A 17,814-nucleotide genomic window follows, 5' to 3' on the forward strand; every position below is an offset into this window, starting at 1 on the left:
CACATGTCAGATGATTGACAGCCGGGGAACAATGGAGCAGGTGAAGGGGAAATGCACGGTGATGCTCCCCATCTGGAAAAGACATGCGCCGACAACGCAACAAAAGGCGCCACTTCAAAGTAGACAGTTTGTTTTGCTTAATCAAATGCAAATACAGGAGCTCCTCGTTTACGGCGGTGTTCCGATCTTACGGTGGCGACAAAAGCCAAATTTGTCCCTAATTCAAAATGTATCGCTAATGAACTGAGCCATAATTACAGCGGATTAGATTGAAATCTATTGACATTGCACGACACAAGCGCAAAGCAACGAAAGGCAGATTGCATTCAACGAGATGTGCATAGAGACTAATTAAATCGCATATACAGTATACAGCTTGGTATATGATATAAAGATATATGTCAACATGTGTGTGTAATTCAGGGGGGATACATTGCACACACACCCGCGATAAGCGAAAATCTGTCCTTTAGACTTTAGAGAGAGAAAAAAACAAAAACATTCAACTCAAAATTTAACAGAATTATTTTGGCCTTAACTGTACATTCAGTACTTTGCAGAGTTGTGCCTACCCCACTATAATATAGAGGTATGAAATATGACGAGATATGCACTTTGGAGGACATTTATTGGCACATCATTCATGTCCAAATATTGCTACTCCTTTCAGAATGGCTGCAACGCTATGAAGATCAAGATACATTTGCGAACCATTAAATGTATTCAAACACACTTTTAAGAGTATTGTTTTTCTCCTCTCTCACTCTCTCGCTGTCAAGAAATGGAGGAGTATCGTATAACGTAACTTTGAGGAAACGAAAACAAGTCTCCCGATCCCAGTTCTCCAAATAAGATTCATACACTTCAAGCTGTTTACATGTAACTCCCAGTTCAAGTTTATTGCAAAACTGACACATAAAACCAAAGACAATTGTACAGTTAAACATCAAAATGGTCACCCGAACTGTATCATTTCATGACACGAAAGTCCGCTACATTAGTGCAAACATATGATGTGAAAAGCCATAGACAAGCTAACGGGAATCAGCAGCAATGTTACGGTAATTATAAATCTTCAAATGACTCAAAGAGCAGCAACACATACAAACAAGGCATCCAACAAACAGTAATCAATTATTATTATTATTATTTTTTTAATTGAAACACCAAAATGTTCAACCAAACCATCTGATCTTCCGTGACGAAAGTAGAGTAGGCTAGCTTAATGCAAACATAATCATAGAAAGGCAAACAGAAATTAGCATACAGTATATATAAGGGTAGTTCTTAACTTTCAAGCCACTGCTACTTTAACACACAAGGAGCAGCAACACATACAAACAGAGCATACAATAATTCCCACAGGCACCTCTTCCCTGCGGGAATAATGGGAACCTTCTTCTTCTTCTTGCTCTTAATTATGTGCTGCATCTCTTCCAGTAGACCTCAGTGCTGCCCAGCATGCTGTGGCACAAGGTAGTACTACACTAAAGGTGTGCAACTCTAAATTCAAATAAAAATGGCTTGAAAATGTGCAATATAGCAGGGGTTCACTGTAGATGATTTGGACCTTTTTTTCATGTTAGCTGCTGATCATCGAATCAAATCGGTGTTAGCCACAGTGTTCGTCACCATGACTTCGATGTCGGCGTTCAACACAGCGACCTTATTCATAATGACTTGGGGGGCGTTGTGGAGTTCCCGGGGGGGGGCGCCTCCATATTACATGAAAAAGGTCATGAAATAAATGAGGCTGCTCAAACACGACATACGTCTGTCAGGTTTCGATCGCTGCCGACGAACTGTCAGGACGGGTAAATCTACCTCCAAATATTCCGACGCAGAATTAAAGCGCATCGGAAGCACGGCGGGATTAGTCGCCGGCACGGGACGCATTGAAAAGCATCGACGGAATGACTGACAAGCCATCAAGCGGTGCTCCCGACGCCGCACGCCAGCTCCTTGTTGATAAGCCGCAGGCAATTCATCATAGTCAGAGCCCAACGCATCCCCGGTGCACTGGTAAACTGCATTGCGGTAGCCGAGCAACAAAAGACGGTTTACGGACGGCAGCCTGGCTCATCTGTTCAATTATCGCTTGGGTTGCCGCCAGCCAGCCGCGCTGATGTCCAATCAAACGCCATTACGCCTTTTAGTGTACCATCTGATTGGCCAGATGACGGAAGTCTTTGCTAATCGTATTACACCGCTGTAAATGCAAAGGGCACGCTGCTGAATATGCTAGCTGTCTATTGATCCAAGTAGGTCATGTCATGTTTTTATTTTATTTACTTTACTCGTTTATTTGTTCGGAAGGATGGACAGAAAACACTCAACTCAAGAGTACAGAGACCCGGTACCAGATATAGATTTGCTGATAATTTCCATCTTCAGTCTCTTATATCAATGAAGATCACTTTACCTCTCTCTAGTTTTGCCATCTGCGTTGGTTGAAAAAGTATCAAGTCTGTTTTGCCAAAGTAAGAAGTAGAAAATGTAGATATCTGTTTTCAAATGTAGGGAGTAAAAGTAAACAACTGTAAGAAAAATAAAGACCTGATACCTGAAAAGTCAATTTAAGTGCAGTCACCAAGTATTTGTAGTTCCTACTTCCCACCGCTGATGTATACTGTACACACATAAATAAATAACATTATTCACATCTATACAGTAACAAAGTGCATTACTCAAATAGTATGCGCAAATATACGGAACACATCGGACACAAATACATGTGAAATCTTTAAAAAAAAAAAGCACGCAGCTAAGCCTATTATGCACTTTACATGACATTTGCAGTAGGGCACTTTTTGGGGGGAGAAAAAAAGCACCACTGCCAAGTATTTGTCTGTGAAAATTGTGTATATGATTATTTAAGGTTCACCGTTCACGAATTCTGCGCTCTTTCTACGATGCTACAACATGCCGCCTAAGCACTGGCCAAAAGGAAAGTAGTAATAGGTGTTTGGATGCTGGGAAAAAAAAAAAAAAAAAGATTCAAATCTTATTTGGCGTTCAGGAGCCCAGACAGGGGGGAAGCAAAATATGTTTAAAATAATGTCATTGCCGTATGCTTTCTCTCGAAGCCAAGAGGGGGGGAAATATATTACAATCAGAAATCGTCTTTTTTTTTTTTTTTTTATTTAACCTGCGGGACATGACAGAAAGTCCAGCCGCTGGATGCAACGCGAAGCAACTCCTGCGAGATTTGGCCGTTCTCGCTAATAAGCCGTGAATATGGATTTATTGCCTCCCCTTTCAGGCAATCCACTCGGGGTACACTCGGCAATGACCTCACAAGCCATTCCCCGTGATAGATTCGGGCGCTGATAGCCATTTTAATAATACTGTTTGTTACTAAGTGCGTCTGAGTCAGCAGGGCATAGCGGCACACGCTTAATGGGCCACAATAAATGGCCACGGCAAGGGAAGCGCTAATCACGCCATTAACATTGAACGCCGGCCAAGCGACAGCGGCCATGTTTGTTTGAAGCGGCCCGAAATGAACGTGGAGCAAATCGAATTAAGGACGAGCCCCCGCCTCTCGTTTTTGTATAGAGCGTGTCGCTGTTGCCTTTAGAAACATATCACGTGTTTCAATTTGATTGTACATTCACTTTTTTATATGAGGACGCTGCTGGGGTTCTACAGTAGAAAAAAATGAAAATGTTTATGATGCGATGGCCCGATATGAAAACTGTCAGATATAATTTGAGATGGAATCTCGCTCTCTTGCCTTAAAAGTCAAACTATCCTTTTTTTTCCCATGTGTACTGATGCCATATTGTATCTATCAAATCATAATTCGAGTGAATTATATCACATAATGTAAGTTAATCATAGTCTATCATATTGTCTTGTATTGCATCATAATCAGAGTGAATTGTATCGTAATTGGAGTGTCAATCCTTTAATATCATATTGTAATTGAAGTGAGTCGTATCGTGACTGGAGTGAATCATAAAACATCTTAATTGGAGTGAATTGTATCATATATCGGAATTAATGGTAGTGAGTCGTGTAGCATTGCACTTGGATGGCATTTTATCATATAGTAATTGGAGTGAATCGTAACGCATCAAAATTAGAGTAAATTGAGCCACGTTTTAATAGATAGTTAATTTGATCTCATCACATGGTCATTGAAAAGAATCGGTTTGCATCATAATCAGGGTGAATTGCATCGTATCCTAATGGGAGGGAATGGATTTTATTGTTGTTGAAGTCTTTTGTGTAATAATTGGAGTAAATTGCATGATATCGCATTGAAACATATTGTGAATGCATTTTTTTTATTTATTTTTTGCCAGCATGTCGAGGGGCGTACCGGTTCGGCCTCAGTGAATTGAGATCTCTAAACTATAGTCTGTATAAGTACTGCTGTCTCTACCTTGCATAAGGACGATAATCATGTTGATTTGAATACTTCTTTTGGGACAATGGTATTTTACGGCGGCTGTAGTTTGCCATAATGTTGCAGTGTACTAGACGTGGCCAACATTTTGTCATTTCCAGCTTGCCGTGCTCTTTCCTCCAGATGCAGCCGTCACCCGGGAGCGCTTCATCGATCCTGACTGCTGTTTTCTTCTTATTGACCAGCACGACAACGTCTGCAGCTGCCTGTCACTCACTCGTTGGGAACTTTTGATTCCTCCAGAGCCTCTGCTACTAGTACCAGTCACAGTCAAAGCAGAAAAAATGCCAGCATCTACAGTATGTTCCAGTAAGACAACTTATGTGGTTCCTAAAGAATCAGTAAAAATAATTGGAAATTCTTCTTCTTCTTCTTCTTCTTAAAAATGCATCCATGCAGGATGGGAATCATTTGCAACAAAGCTTTTGACATTCTTATGAACATATTTTTCCTGCCACCACGGCCTATTTTCGGGCCGCCTCCAGCCCTGAAAGCTCTCACATCATGAGAACTGTTATTATCCAACAAGGTCTACACTAGTTGGGTTATTATTAACTGCAGCTGCGGTTTTGCCGTAGCAGAAACAGTTGGAATGCACTTCTAAAATTGTATGCGGATTTGATCCCACGACCTTCACACTGTGAGGCAAATTAGCTAGCCACTTGATCACAGTGACACGCATGTAAATACTTCAGAGAGAAAAAACAAGTTTGGTTTGAGGCAGTGGAGTGGGGGGGGGGGGGGGGGGCATATCTCTACAAATGATCAGAATTGTCTTTGCCTTAATTAAAGCCAGCAAAAACCCTAAATAAACATACATTGGAAAGAAAAAAAGAAACACTGACATTATGCATTAAGAACTAGGCTTGAAAAAAATATATATATTTCTGCAAAATTATCTGCCAATAGGAAAAGAATATTGGACTTAAAACAAAAAAAGGGGGTTCAGAAAATGGATGGATGGATGAAGTACAGTTAGCCTTAGCTAACCTTAGAAATTCCCACCTGATGTGTTAAAACTATTGTATTTACACTAGCTGCACCTATAACGTTCTGGTCTTTCTTTAAGCGAAACTTACTCATAACCAGTAATAAAATCAAAATGCTTGCAGCAAGTGAAACAGTCTCACACAAAATTGTCTGGTAAGAAGAAAATTTTTGGCAAACAAAGAACAAGCATACAGTCTTTTGCCATGATTTAAGACAGTTAATCTTGTTTTTTATTTGAGCTTTTATAGTGTGGCGGTTTTAAAAAAACACATTGCAAACTCTAATATTGATGAAAAGTTATTCTATGTGTTCCAGATCTGTCTGCCTGGATCGAAATAGGCCCAATTGACTCTGATTGACATCGGGAGAAGATTCCTTCCCGGCAGTGGAAGTAAGGCCACATGAATGTATTGAAGGCGCTCCGGTGTGTTCTCGTCGCTTTGGGTATTCCGACGTGTTTGCCTGGGAGTGCAAAGCGAAGGCGCTCTTTGCATAAACTCCCTTTGATTGACTGCCGATGCATCCTTCGGAGATCACCGGAGGTAAAATACTGTATAATAGACACTTTTCATATTGACAGCTAACCAATAATATTAATTCTGCACTCCAGAATTCCGGAGGTGAGTAAACAAGGATCTCCACAGAGTGCTGTGCTAATGAAATACATTTTTTAAAAAAGGTTTGACAACATTAGTTTTCTTTTGTGCTATATTTGCAGTTCAAGAAGCTCTAAATGCGCCCGCCGATGAAATATTCATTACTCTCTGGCGTTCCCATATCGGATTCACCCAGCATTTTCACAGAAATGTGAATCCTCGCACCGTGTCGGGATATTTATTGCTTTTACACGTGGAACATGCAGAGAGATTTTCCCTTGAGTGGAATTCTCTTTCTTGCTCGGTTGATGACGATAACTAATGATCACCAAGGAACCATCTTGAACTCCTGGGAGTAATGTTTCATTTGGATCTGGAATAGACTAAAACTAGAGTCCCGCACGGACGGATTTGATTGAATTATCGTGAATGAAGAAACCAGCATTCGGTTGGATGTGTGTGCTTTTATTTTCTAAGAAATTGAAAACATACAGAGAGTGGGGGCTGCATGAATCGTTTGCTCTCCAATTGGAACATATTTTCTTTGAATAGCACACCATGATGTCATTGGATTCCTTTGAACCATTGGTGCTTTGAGGCCAAGCGATATCTTCATGTCCATTAATTTGTTTGTAATTTAAGTACAAACAGCAGAATTTCGATTGTCTTTGCTAGCGCATTTGTTGCTGAGCTGTTTTCACAAGCTGCTAATATACAAATGCTTAGATACCCTCCAATTCAATCCCGTCATTGCTGTTCATTCTGAAGCCTACTAACACACAAAAGATTTTTCTGATTTCAGCAAATGGTTAAAGTGCAACCCACCCCCCAGAGACATTAAATAGGGTAACCCCACAACTAAGATTTCCATCTAAAGAAGACTTCTGGATTAAAAGTGAAGCATCTTCAGCTATGAAGAAGAATCCAGTTGCCTCCATTCAACTTTTGCGGATTACCATGACGTGGATGACTGAGCATCCACCCAGACATGTGTTATCATGTGTGGTGTACTCAAGACAACCAACACCACCACATCACACTCTTAACCATATGTCCACCCACAATCAAGGATTTGGCAAAGTACCTGGACTGATCTGAGAGCGGCAGCAAGGAGCCACACAGGATCCAAACTGCCATAAATACAAAGAACAAGAAGCGAGGTTAGCCAATTATTCTACTTGTCATTGCTTTGGTGATAAAAGACTCAGAGGACACTTTTCAAAAACACTATCACTATTGTTATGTTCCACGTGACGATAAGGGAGTTAGCGGCTCGGACGTTCCACACAGACAAAATAGGGCATTTCTTAAGTATTAAGCATGTTTGACAATCGACAGCTGTCGAAACATTTGACTCTTTCACACCTTCAGATTCTTTCAGATTCAGACAATCTGGCCTTTTGCTAACTTGGTTGGAAAGTGGGAAATACAGTTTAGCTGCAAGAAGCAGACTCATTTGGTCCAAGACTCAAATGCCATACAAATCCACTCGTGCAAAATTCCACTCAGTGTACCAAATTCTAGCAACAAATAAAAGCAGGTCAGCCTCGGATTGTTTCTTATACTCCGCAATATTCCAAAAGAAATTGAAAATAGAAATGGACAAGCAAGCGTGTGGAAGGTGCGATGTCAGGTGAAGAATGTCCTGGCCTCCAACTTTAAATAATGAAACAGTCAAGGGCTTATGGGAACTGGTGCAGCTTGGGGATCAAAATGTCACCAGCTCTTCTCAAACCCTCAGAGGTAGACAAGCAAAACGAGAAACAATTGTCTCACTACCTTACTTGTTAATTAGCCCATGAAAAGTCATATATACACACACACACACACACACACGAATAAGCAGTAGCCACGCAAGTGTTAGATTGCTTTGTTGTTGCATCACTTGGCTCGCCCACTCGGTGTGTGTGTTGTTTATTCCTTCATTTATTTAGCGGCTCCTTGGGTGCGGCTTCAAAGGGAATACAAAAGCGAACAGGTTCTTTTAGTATGTGAGCATCCAAGCAGGTGGCTGCGTTCGAAAACACCTCCAACTCTGCTAAAAACCACACGTGTGGACAAAAGTGTCCAAAGGTGAAAAAAATTTAGGATGTTTAGGAAAGATTTTAGAATAAAGGCGGACCTTGATGGTACTCTTAGTATGCACGTTCACTTCTGTGAACTAGGATGCTGGAGGGAAATGGATTTGTTTGTGCTGGATTTCTTTTCATTTAACACGTATTCTCTTCATATCGTACAACCGCAGGGGCAGAGGCTGTAGCTTAAGGTTCGCAATCTCAGAGTAATGTGATAAATTTGTTACCTTAGGAAATGACGTATACTTTGCCGACAATAATGATACACGATGCAATAATAAACATCTTGGCCAAAAAACATCTTGAAGACATCATGATATCGTAAGCATTAAACTTGTCAATTGCAAATTATGTATTTCTAAATATTTTAAGATTTTGCTTTGGACAATTAAAGAAGTGAAATAAATCAATTGACCAAAAAAACAAAAAACAATTTTTGGTCATAATATCATTTAAAATGCTGAAATGTCCAATTCGATTCGGGTGGGAATACCTTGGACGTAAACCAACTATATCCATTTAACTGCACATCAAGTATACATGGCATTATTGAATATGATGGCAAACTTAAGCCCAATTACTGTTTTTCTTTTTGATCAGAACTAGCATAGCATAACAATACAATACGTTCCAATATTAATCTTTTGTCGCAACTGTATAGGTTCCACTGAGCTGTCAGCTGTCCCCTCCTTGAGCCGTCACCTTATCGTGGTGGAGGGGTTTGTGTGTCTCAATGATCCTAGGAGCTAAGTTGTCTGGGGCTTTATGGCCCTGGCAGGGTCGCCATGGCAAACAGATCCTCGGTGAGGGACCAGACAAAGCATGGCTCCAAAAACCCCTATGACAAATACAATTGATGGATTCAGGTTTCCCTTGCCCGGACGCGGGTCACTGGGGCCCCCCTCTGGAGCCATGCCTGGAGATGGGACTCGAAGGCGAGCGCCTGGTGGCCGGGCCTGCACCCATGGGGCCCGGCCGGGCACAGCCCGAAAGGGTAACGTGGTTCCCCCTTCCCATGGGCTCACCACCTGCAGGAGGGGCCATAGGGGTCGGGTGCAGTGCGAGCTGGGCGGTGGGCGAAGGCGGGGACCTTGGCGATCCGACCCCCGGCTACAGAAACTGGCTCTAGGGACGTGGAATGTCACCTCTCTGGCAGGGAAGGAGCCCGAGCTGGTGTGTGAGGTCGAGAAGTTCCGACGAGATATAGTCGGACTCGCCTCCACGCACAGCTTGGGCTCTGGTACCAGTCCTCTCGAGAGGGGTTGGACTCTCTTCCACTCTCGAGTTGCGCACGGTGAGAGGCGCCGAGCAGGTGTGGGTATACTTATTGCAACCCCGGCTTGGCGCCTGTACGATGGGGTTCACCCCGGTGAATGAGAGGGTAGCCTCCCTCCGCCTTCGGGTCGGGGGGACGGGTCCTGACTGTTGTTTGTGCCTATGCTGTCATGGCCTTGTGTTTCAAGTTGTTTTTCTTTGTGTTGCAGTGTCTGGGTGGGCGTGGACATCGGTGACACACCTGTCATGCATTGTAATCATCAGCCTTTTTAGGGGGCACCGTGACAGTGTGTGGGTGTTGGAATATTCACTAGTTTTTGCCGCCGTTCTGACCGCTGTCCAAATTTAGGCTCACTACGATTATACCACACGGACCGTTTGTCGTGCCTCCCTGCGTTATCTGTTTTTGATTCTCTCTGGTTGTGAGTTCCTTTAGTTTTGTATTTTTCGCCATCACCTGCTCTGCCATTTAATTAAAATTGTTCTGACCTCTGACCTGGAGTCTATGTTTTGGGATCTGCCCTTACGGCATTGCCGTTCATGACATATGCACCAAAGAACAGTTCAGAGTACCCATCCTTTTTGGAGTCCTTGGAGGGGGTGCTGGAGAGCGCTCCCGCTGGGGACTACATCGTTCTGCTGGGGGACTTCAATGCTCACGTGGGCAATGACAGTGAGTGCTGAAAGGGCGTGATAAGGAGGAACGGCCCCCCCGATCAGAACCTGAGTGGTGTTCTGTTATTGGACTTCTGTGCTCATAACAGATTGTCCATAACGAACACCATGTTCAAGCATAAGGGAGGCGGGGGACATTGGGTCCGAGTGCACCCTTTTCCGCGCCTTCATTGCTGAGGCGTACGGAGCTGTGGCCGTAAGGTGGTTGGTGCCTGTCGTGGCGGCAATCCCCGAACCCGTTGGTGGACACCAACGGTGAGGGATGCTGTCAAGCTGAAGAAGGAGTCCTATCGGGCCTTTTTGGCCCGTAGGACTCCTGAGGCAGCTGATGGGTACCGGCTGGCCAAGCGGAATGCAGCTTTGGTGGTCGCTGAAGCAAAAACTTGGGCATGGGAGGAGTTCGGTGAAGCCATGGAGAAACACTTGCGCACGGCTTCGAGGAAATTCTGGTCCACCATCCGGCATCTCAAGAGGGGGAAGCAGTGCACCATCAACACTGTGTATAGTGGGGATGGGGCGCTGCTTACTTCAACTCGGGACGTTGTGAGCCAGTGGGGAGAATGCTTCGAAGACCTCCTCAATTCCACCGACACGCCTTCCCATGAGGGGGAAGAGTCTGGGTTCTCTGAGGTGGGCTCTCCTATCTCTGGGGTTGAGGTGACCGAGGTGGTTAAAAAGCTCCTCGGTGGCAAGACCCCGGGGGTGGATGAGATTCGCCCGGAGTTCCTCAAGGCTCTGGATGTTGTAGGGCTGTCCTGGTTGACACGCCTCTGCAACATCGCGTGGACATCGGGGACAGTGCCTCTGGATTGGCAGACTGGGGTGGTAGCCCCCCTTTTTAAGAAAGTGGACCAGCTCTACACCCTTCGCAGGGTCCTCGAGGGTGCATGGGAGTTCGCCCAACCATTCTACATGTGTTTTGTGGACTTGGAGAAGGCGTTCGACCGTGTCCTTCGGGGGGTCCTGTGGGGGGTGCTTTGGGAGTATGGGGTACCGAACCACCTGATACGGGCTGTTCGGTCCCTGTAAGACCGGAGTCAGCGTTTGGTCCGCATATCCGGCAGTAAGTCGGACTCGTTTCCGGTGAGAGTTGGACTCCACCAAGGCTGCCTTTTGTCACCAATTCTGTTCATAACTTTTATGGACAGAATTTCGAGGCGCAGCCGAGGCATAGAAGGAGTTTGGTGGCCTAAGTATTGCATCTCTGCTTTTTGCAGATGATGTGGTTCTGTTGGCTTCATCAAGCCGTGACCTCCAACTCTCACTGGAGCAGTTCGCAGCCGAGTGTGAAGCGGCTGGTATGAGAATCATTACCTCCAAATCTGAGACCATGGTCCTCAGTCGGAAAAGGATGGCGTGCCGTCTCCAGGTCAGGGATGAGATGCTTCCCCAAGTGGAGGAGTTCAAGTATCTTGGGGTCTTGTTCACGAGGGAGGGAAGAATGGAACGGGAGATCGACAGGCGGATCGGTGCAGCATCTGCAGTGATGCAGACTTTGTATCGATCCGTTCTGGTAAAGAAGGAGCTAAGCCGAAAGGCAAAGCTCTCGATTTACTGGTCGATCTATGTTCCTACCCTCACCTGTGGTCACGAGCTGTGGGTCGTGACCGAAAGAACAAGATCCCGGATACAAGCGGCCGAAATGAGTTTCCTCCGCAGGGTGTCCGGGCTCTCCCTAATTTAGAGATAGGGTGAGAGGCTCGGTCATCCGGGAGGATCTCAGAGTAGAGTCGCTGCTCCTTCACATCGAGAGGAGCCAGATGAAGTGGCTGGGGCATCTGATTCGGATGCCTCCCGGACGCCTCCGTGGGGAGGTGTTCCGGGCATGTCCCACCGGGAGGAGACCCCGGGGACGACCCAGGATACGCTGGAGAGACTACATCCTTCGGCTGGCCTGGGAACGCCTTGGGATCCCCCCGGAAGAGATGGATGAAATGGCTGGGGAGAGGGAAGTCTGGTCATCCCTGCTTAAGCTACTGCCCCCCAGACCCGACCTCGGATAAGCGGTAAAAAATGGATGGATGGATGGATGAGCTGTCAGCTAGTAGAAACTCCGTTTAGCGCATCATGTAAGACCATATGTCAGTCCACTACATAAAAGATATAAAGAAAAGGCTGTAAAACGACAAGAAAGGCTGATTCAGGCCGTGATTTTCATGACTAATAAATATGGCCCATAAAGGCGGTGGAACTGCTCGATTACAAGCCCAGCATGTAATCGTTCCTGCGTTTGTTCCAAAGCTATAAATTGCTCAGACAAAAACGCAGTGCTGGCTCGCATGTTGCCCAACTGGGTGTAAATTGATTAGTGTCTGTAAATGGGAGATGGTGACTTGTGTACCCACATGTTAAAAAAATAAATAAATAAATAAATAAATCTGACAAAAATGACCTTTGGAGGCCAAAGCAAAGAGGTTTGCTAGCACGGCCACAATGACAGGTGTTGTGCGCTATCACAGAGCTGCTAAATGATTAATCGTAGCCTGTGGCTTGAGGTGTGATGAGGCCGCCGGGGGACTTTTATTGGCCGTTTCTTTGGACGCCCGCAATTCATGGCACCTGCACCGAGCGCCAGTTGCCAGAGAACACCATCAACACCCCCAACCCACGCCGCCACCGCCCTCTGCAAAGCGAAGCGCTTCTAGCCACTGAACACATCTGCTCGTTCCACGGACGAGCATCATCCATTGCTCATGTGCAATTAGGCATCAAAGATTTCAAATCAGGATGTATCGTGCCGCTTTTTCTTTCTTTCTTTTTTGTGCAGGCGCTTGGAAATACATAAAAGCGACACGTCACAGCGAAAAAGGATCATTGTCACACGTACAGTATGTCACATTGTGTTTGTTGTTGCAGGAGCCAAAGAAAGAATGGTTTATTATATGGTTTTATGTATTATTATGTATCTATTTTTTTTTTAAGTTGTGTGATTGTCTTTGGACAGCCACTACTGTATGTCCACACTGTATCTTACAATAACTAAAGCAGCTTTAGCACCATGATGCTCTCCCCTTACAATGTTTCACCTCTGCACTGAAACGTGAGCGCTTATAGTGCGGCGCATAAAGCCGTGTGTTGGACACGATCAATCCTCTTGTCGCGCTGCACTGCAGTGGCGCATCCATCATGTTCCATGCAAGGTCGGGCGCTAATGAAGGGATCTTTTGACTGGCTAAAGTGTTGCTCGCAACATTCTACATTTGTGTATGCTTGTATTTTCCTCTTTTTTTTTTTTTTAACACTGCATTTTCATTCAGCGTGCGGAGCATAAAAGCCTGAGGGAAATCAGAGTAAGCATTCCCCCCACCACTTTAATAGGTAGAACGCCACCCAAGCATTCAGCCTCGTTCTTTGGGCTGTAAACACATGTCAAGGCCATTACTGCCAATATCGCCTAAAAAAAAAAAAAAAAAAAGAAGCTATTTCATAACACTTATTTATCCTGCTCCTGCATAGCATTCAAAGCACAAACAAAGACGCCATGTTTCATTATGGAACACCTCTTAGCGGAACATGATTTGTTTACCTGCTGTAATCTGTGTGCACATTGACCCCTGACAATTCCGCTCCTGTACAAACTACATTTATTCTCAACGGCTTCGCCTGTGTATGAAATGTAATGGATAGAAAACAAAAGGACTGCCCAACACATCGGCTAAACTGAACTGTGAGGGTTTAGGAAAGGAGTGTTATTGTGGTGTACAAAATAGCCACAATTGCCTTCTGTCCTATGTTAATGGTAAACAAATGCTAAACAAGACCCAGCGAGCTATGTAGCAAGTGTCATCTTGGTGTACCAGAGGACCCTGCGCTCATCGCATTCCTCTTCAAGGTCATTACTTTCATTGAGGTCAATAGTTCAGGTTACCCCTGACAATTCTGCTTCCATTGGAACTACATTTATTAACGGCTTCTTCAGTGTAAGAAAAGTCAGCCAAAGTAAACTGGGAGGGTCTAGGGGAAGGAATATTACCATGGTGCACAAAGTAACCACAATTTGCCTTCTCTCCTAGGTTAATAATTGATGAATGTGAACCAAGACAGAGCCCAGTGTCATCTTGGTTTACCAGAGGACCCTAAAGGAGCGCTTGTCCAACTCAGAGAAAGAATGAACCCGCTACACTCCACTCATCGCATTCCATCTCCTGGTAATTGGTTTCACTGAGGTTAAGTGTTAGTTTTGCTCTCATACTAACTACATTTATTCTCAACGGAATAGAAAACGTAAGTCTGAGGGTTTAGGCGAAGGAGTGTTATTGTAATTTACAAAATAGTCACAACAGGCCTTCTGTCCTACATGAAAAAAAGAATGAATGCTAACCAAGATTGAATTAAGTGTCATCTTGGTTTACCATAGGACCATAAAGAAGATCTTGTTCAACTCAGAGAAAGAACAAACCCACAACCCTACAATTATCACAATCTATGAAGTTCCAATGAAGTTGGGGCGTTGTGTTAAACATAAATAAAAACAGAATACAATGATTTGCAAATCATGTTCGACCTATATTTAATTGAATACACTACAAAGACAATATATTAATGTTCAAACTGATAAACTCTATTGTTTTTAGCAAATAATCATGAACTTGGAATTTTATGGCTGCAACACGTTCCAAAAAAGCTGGGACTGGGTCATGTTTACCACTGTGTTACATCACCTTTTCTTTTAACAACATTCAATAAATGTTTGGGAACTGAGGACACTAATTGTTGAAGCCTTGTAGGTGGAATTCTTTCCCATTCTTGCTTGATGTACAGCTTTAGGTGTTCAACAGTCCAGGGTCTCCGTTGTCGTATTTTACGCTTCATAATGCCCCACACATTTTCAATGGGAGACAGGTCTGGACTGCAGGCAGGCCAGTCTAGTACCCATTAATGCTGAAAGGTACTGTTGGTACCTTTCAGCATGAATGGGGCCTTCACAGATGTGTAAGTTACCCATACCATTGGCACTAACACAGCCCCATACCATCAGAGATGGTGGCTTTTGAACTTTGCGTCCATAACAGTCCGGATGGTTCTTTTCCTCTTTAGCCCGGAGGACACAATGTCCACAATTTCCGAAAACAATTTGAAATGTGGACTCGTCGGACTGCAGAACACTTTTCCACTTTGCATCAGTCCATCTTAGATGAGCTCGGGCCCAGAGAAGCCGGCGGCGTTTCTGGGTGTTGTTGATAAATGGCTTTTGCTTTGCATAGTAGAGTTTCAAGTTGCACTTACGGATGTAGCGCCGAACTGTATTTACTGACATTGGTTTTCTGAAGTGTTCCTGAGCCAATGTGGTGATATCCTTTACACATTGATGTCGGTTTTTGATGCAGTGCCGCCTGAGGGATCGAAAGTCACGGGCATCCAAAGTTGGTTTTCGGCCTTGCCGCTTACATGCAGTGATTTCTCCAGATTCGCTGAACCTTTTGATGATATTATGGACCGTAGATGATGAAATCCCTAAATTCCATTCAATTGTACGTTGAGGAAGATTGTCCTGAAACTGTTGGACTGTTTTCTCACGCACTTGTCCGCAAAGAGGTGAACATCGCCCCATCTTTGCTTGTGAATGACTGAGCAATTCAGGGAAGCTTCCTTTTATACCCAACCATGGCACCCACCTGTTGCCAATTAGCCTGTTCACCTTTGGGATGTTCCAAACAGGTGTTTGATGAGCATTCCTCAACTTTCTCAGTCTTTTTTGCCACCTGTCCCAGCTTTTTTGGAACGTGTTGCAGCCATAAAATTATAAGTTTATGATTATTTTTTAAAAACAATAAAGTTTATCAGTCTGAACATTAAATATCTTGTCTTTGTAGTGTATTCAATTAAATATAGGTTGAACATGATTTGCCAATCATTGTATTCTGTTTTTATTTATTTTTAACACAACGTCCCAACTTCATTGGAATTGGGTTTGTACTAAGGATTTAGCATTTCTGTGTGTCTACCATATGCTTTAACGTCATTAATAAGATATGCATGGACCTTGACCAGTGCTGGGTGCAGTGGAGTACAGGATGGGGGTGTCATTCTTAAAGCAGAATGTTTACCTGTGCTATAATCAGATTATAATCAGATTATCAGGAGTCAGATCATCTCTACTCCTTCTGCAGGTTGACTCCACGTGGACACTTTGGCACAACGGCAACCGATTTCTCCCTCTTGGTTAGATCATGGTTTGACATTTGTGCTCCAGTTCAAACTACATTGATTCACAACGACTTCGCTAGTGTAAGAAATGTCGGTCAATGCAGACTGTGAGGGTTTAGGGGAAGGAGTGTTGCTGTGCTGTACAAAGTTTGCACAACTGGTCTTCTGTCCTACATGAATAGTTGATGAATGCTGACCAAGACCTACGTTAGCTAAGTGTTATCTTGGTTTACCAGAGGAACCTAGTCCTGTGTCTTTAGCCAATAAGTATGCAGATTTTCAGCTTCTGTGCATCCACCGTATGCTTTAATGGGATGCATCGAGATCGATATTTCCCAACCTGTTTGATGATGATATCACCACAATTTACTAACAAATTTGCTTCTGGGCCTGTTTAGTTGAACACACAGCTATTATTCTGTTGTGTGAATGGCAACAGGTGGAACTACAGGTCAACTGTACCTTCTGCCATCTAGTGGAAGATCATTAAGTCATTAGGCATGTCAATGTACGTCACTGGCATACTGTAATGAGTCTTGCTCTGTGGTCGGAAACACTGGTCCAACCCAGTGGTCGATGCAGTCGGTATCAGAAAGGGGGCGCCACCTTCAAAGCAGAATATTTACAAGTGCTATAAAGACCTCCGCCTCCTTCCATAGGTTGCCTCCTCGTGGAAGTGTTGAATTTGGCACAATTGCAACTGATTTCTCCTCTTGGTTTCATTGAGGTTAATAGTTTCCAGACACAGACACCATTAAATTAATTAAAAGCAAAATGGAGCCGGCGCATAACAGAGATGGATGGTCGGTCCGGCAAAAAACGATATTTACAAGTAACTTAATTACATTCACCAAATAAAACACATCTAGGTCACAAAGAGGAGAATTCTAAATAGGCAATTAAGCCACTGGTAAGAGCCTTAATAAGGGAGGCAAAGTACATAAAATGAAGGGAAGTAAGCGAGTGTCAGTGCAAACGACTTTGCCTAACACCATTCATCATGGGACTAAGTGCTGAGATGGTGTCGGGCTTCTAAATTCTAACAGCATTAATCCCAGATAGCAGGGCTCATAGCAGGCAAAAATCAATAATGGCAATAATAAGTCATCTATCTGGAAGCCATCCAAATCCTGACTGGCTAATTATGCTCATGAATATGCCCCTAGGTTTTTAGCAGTGGGAGGAGAAGAGGAGCATGGCAGGGGTGCGGCGAGAGACGAAGGGAGGGCAACAATAGCGCCGTCGCTCATCCAAATAGCTTTTCCCTCGCCTGTCGTGGCTCTTGATCACGCCGATGTCACCTTAGGGGACACATGCTGGACGTCAGCGTCTGCAAGTGTGACACCGCTGCATTTTATCACACGCAGACGGCACAAGGCTTTTTGTCTTCAGACGTCACGTCATCTGACGGCAGGATGGAGTGTGATCGCGTGACTGGACTGAGCAAAATTTCACCATTTCTTTCTTGATTGATGATCTTCACTTTTCTACCTCATCAACACCTAAATTCATTGCAAAAAAGTCACTTGAACACACTACAAACGCTCAAGTCATTGAGTCAAAGGTTTGACCAAGAAACAAGTCATCAACCGATACCCAGAACATCTCATCCAAGACTCAAACGTGGCTTAACCATTTGATC

The 17,814-nt window shown here is 44.0% G+C and overlaps 1 long non-coding RNA gene across 1 annotated transcript; it reads left to right on the top strand.

Annotated features, from left to right (window-relative positions):
- The first annotated feature begins 4,540 nt into the window (after window positions 1–4,540).
- LOC133469929 (uncharacterized) lies at window positions 4,541–14,174 on the top strand. Its single transcript, XR_009785820.1, has 4 exons — window positions 4,541–4,723; window positions 5,720–5,946; window positions 6,803–7,160; window positions 14,039–14,174. It is a non-coding gene; the product is annotated as an uncharacterized LOC133469929 (long non-coding RNA).
- Window positions 14,175–17,814: the final 3,640 nt, after the last annotated feature.

The sequence above is a fragment of the Phyllopteryx taeniolatus genome, chromosome 20, assembly GCF_024500385.1.
Source record: "Phyllopteryx taeniolatus isolate TA_2022b chromosome 20, UOR_Ptae_1.2, whole genome shotgun sequence".
NCBI classification, from domain to species: Eukaryota; Metazoa; Chordata; class Actinopteri; order Syngnathiformes; family Syngnathidae; genus Phyllopteryx; species Phyllopteryx taeniolatus.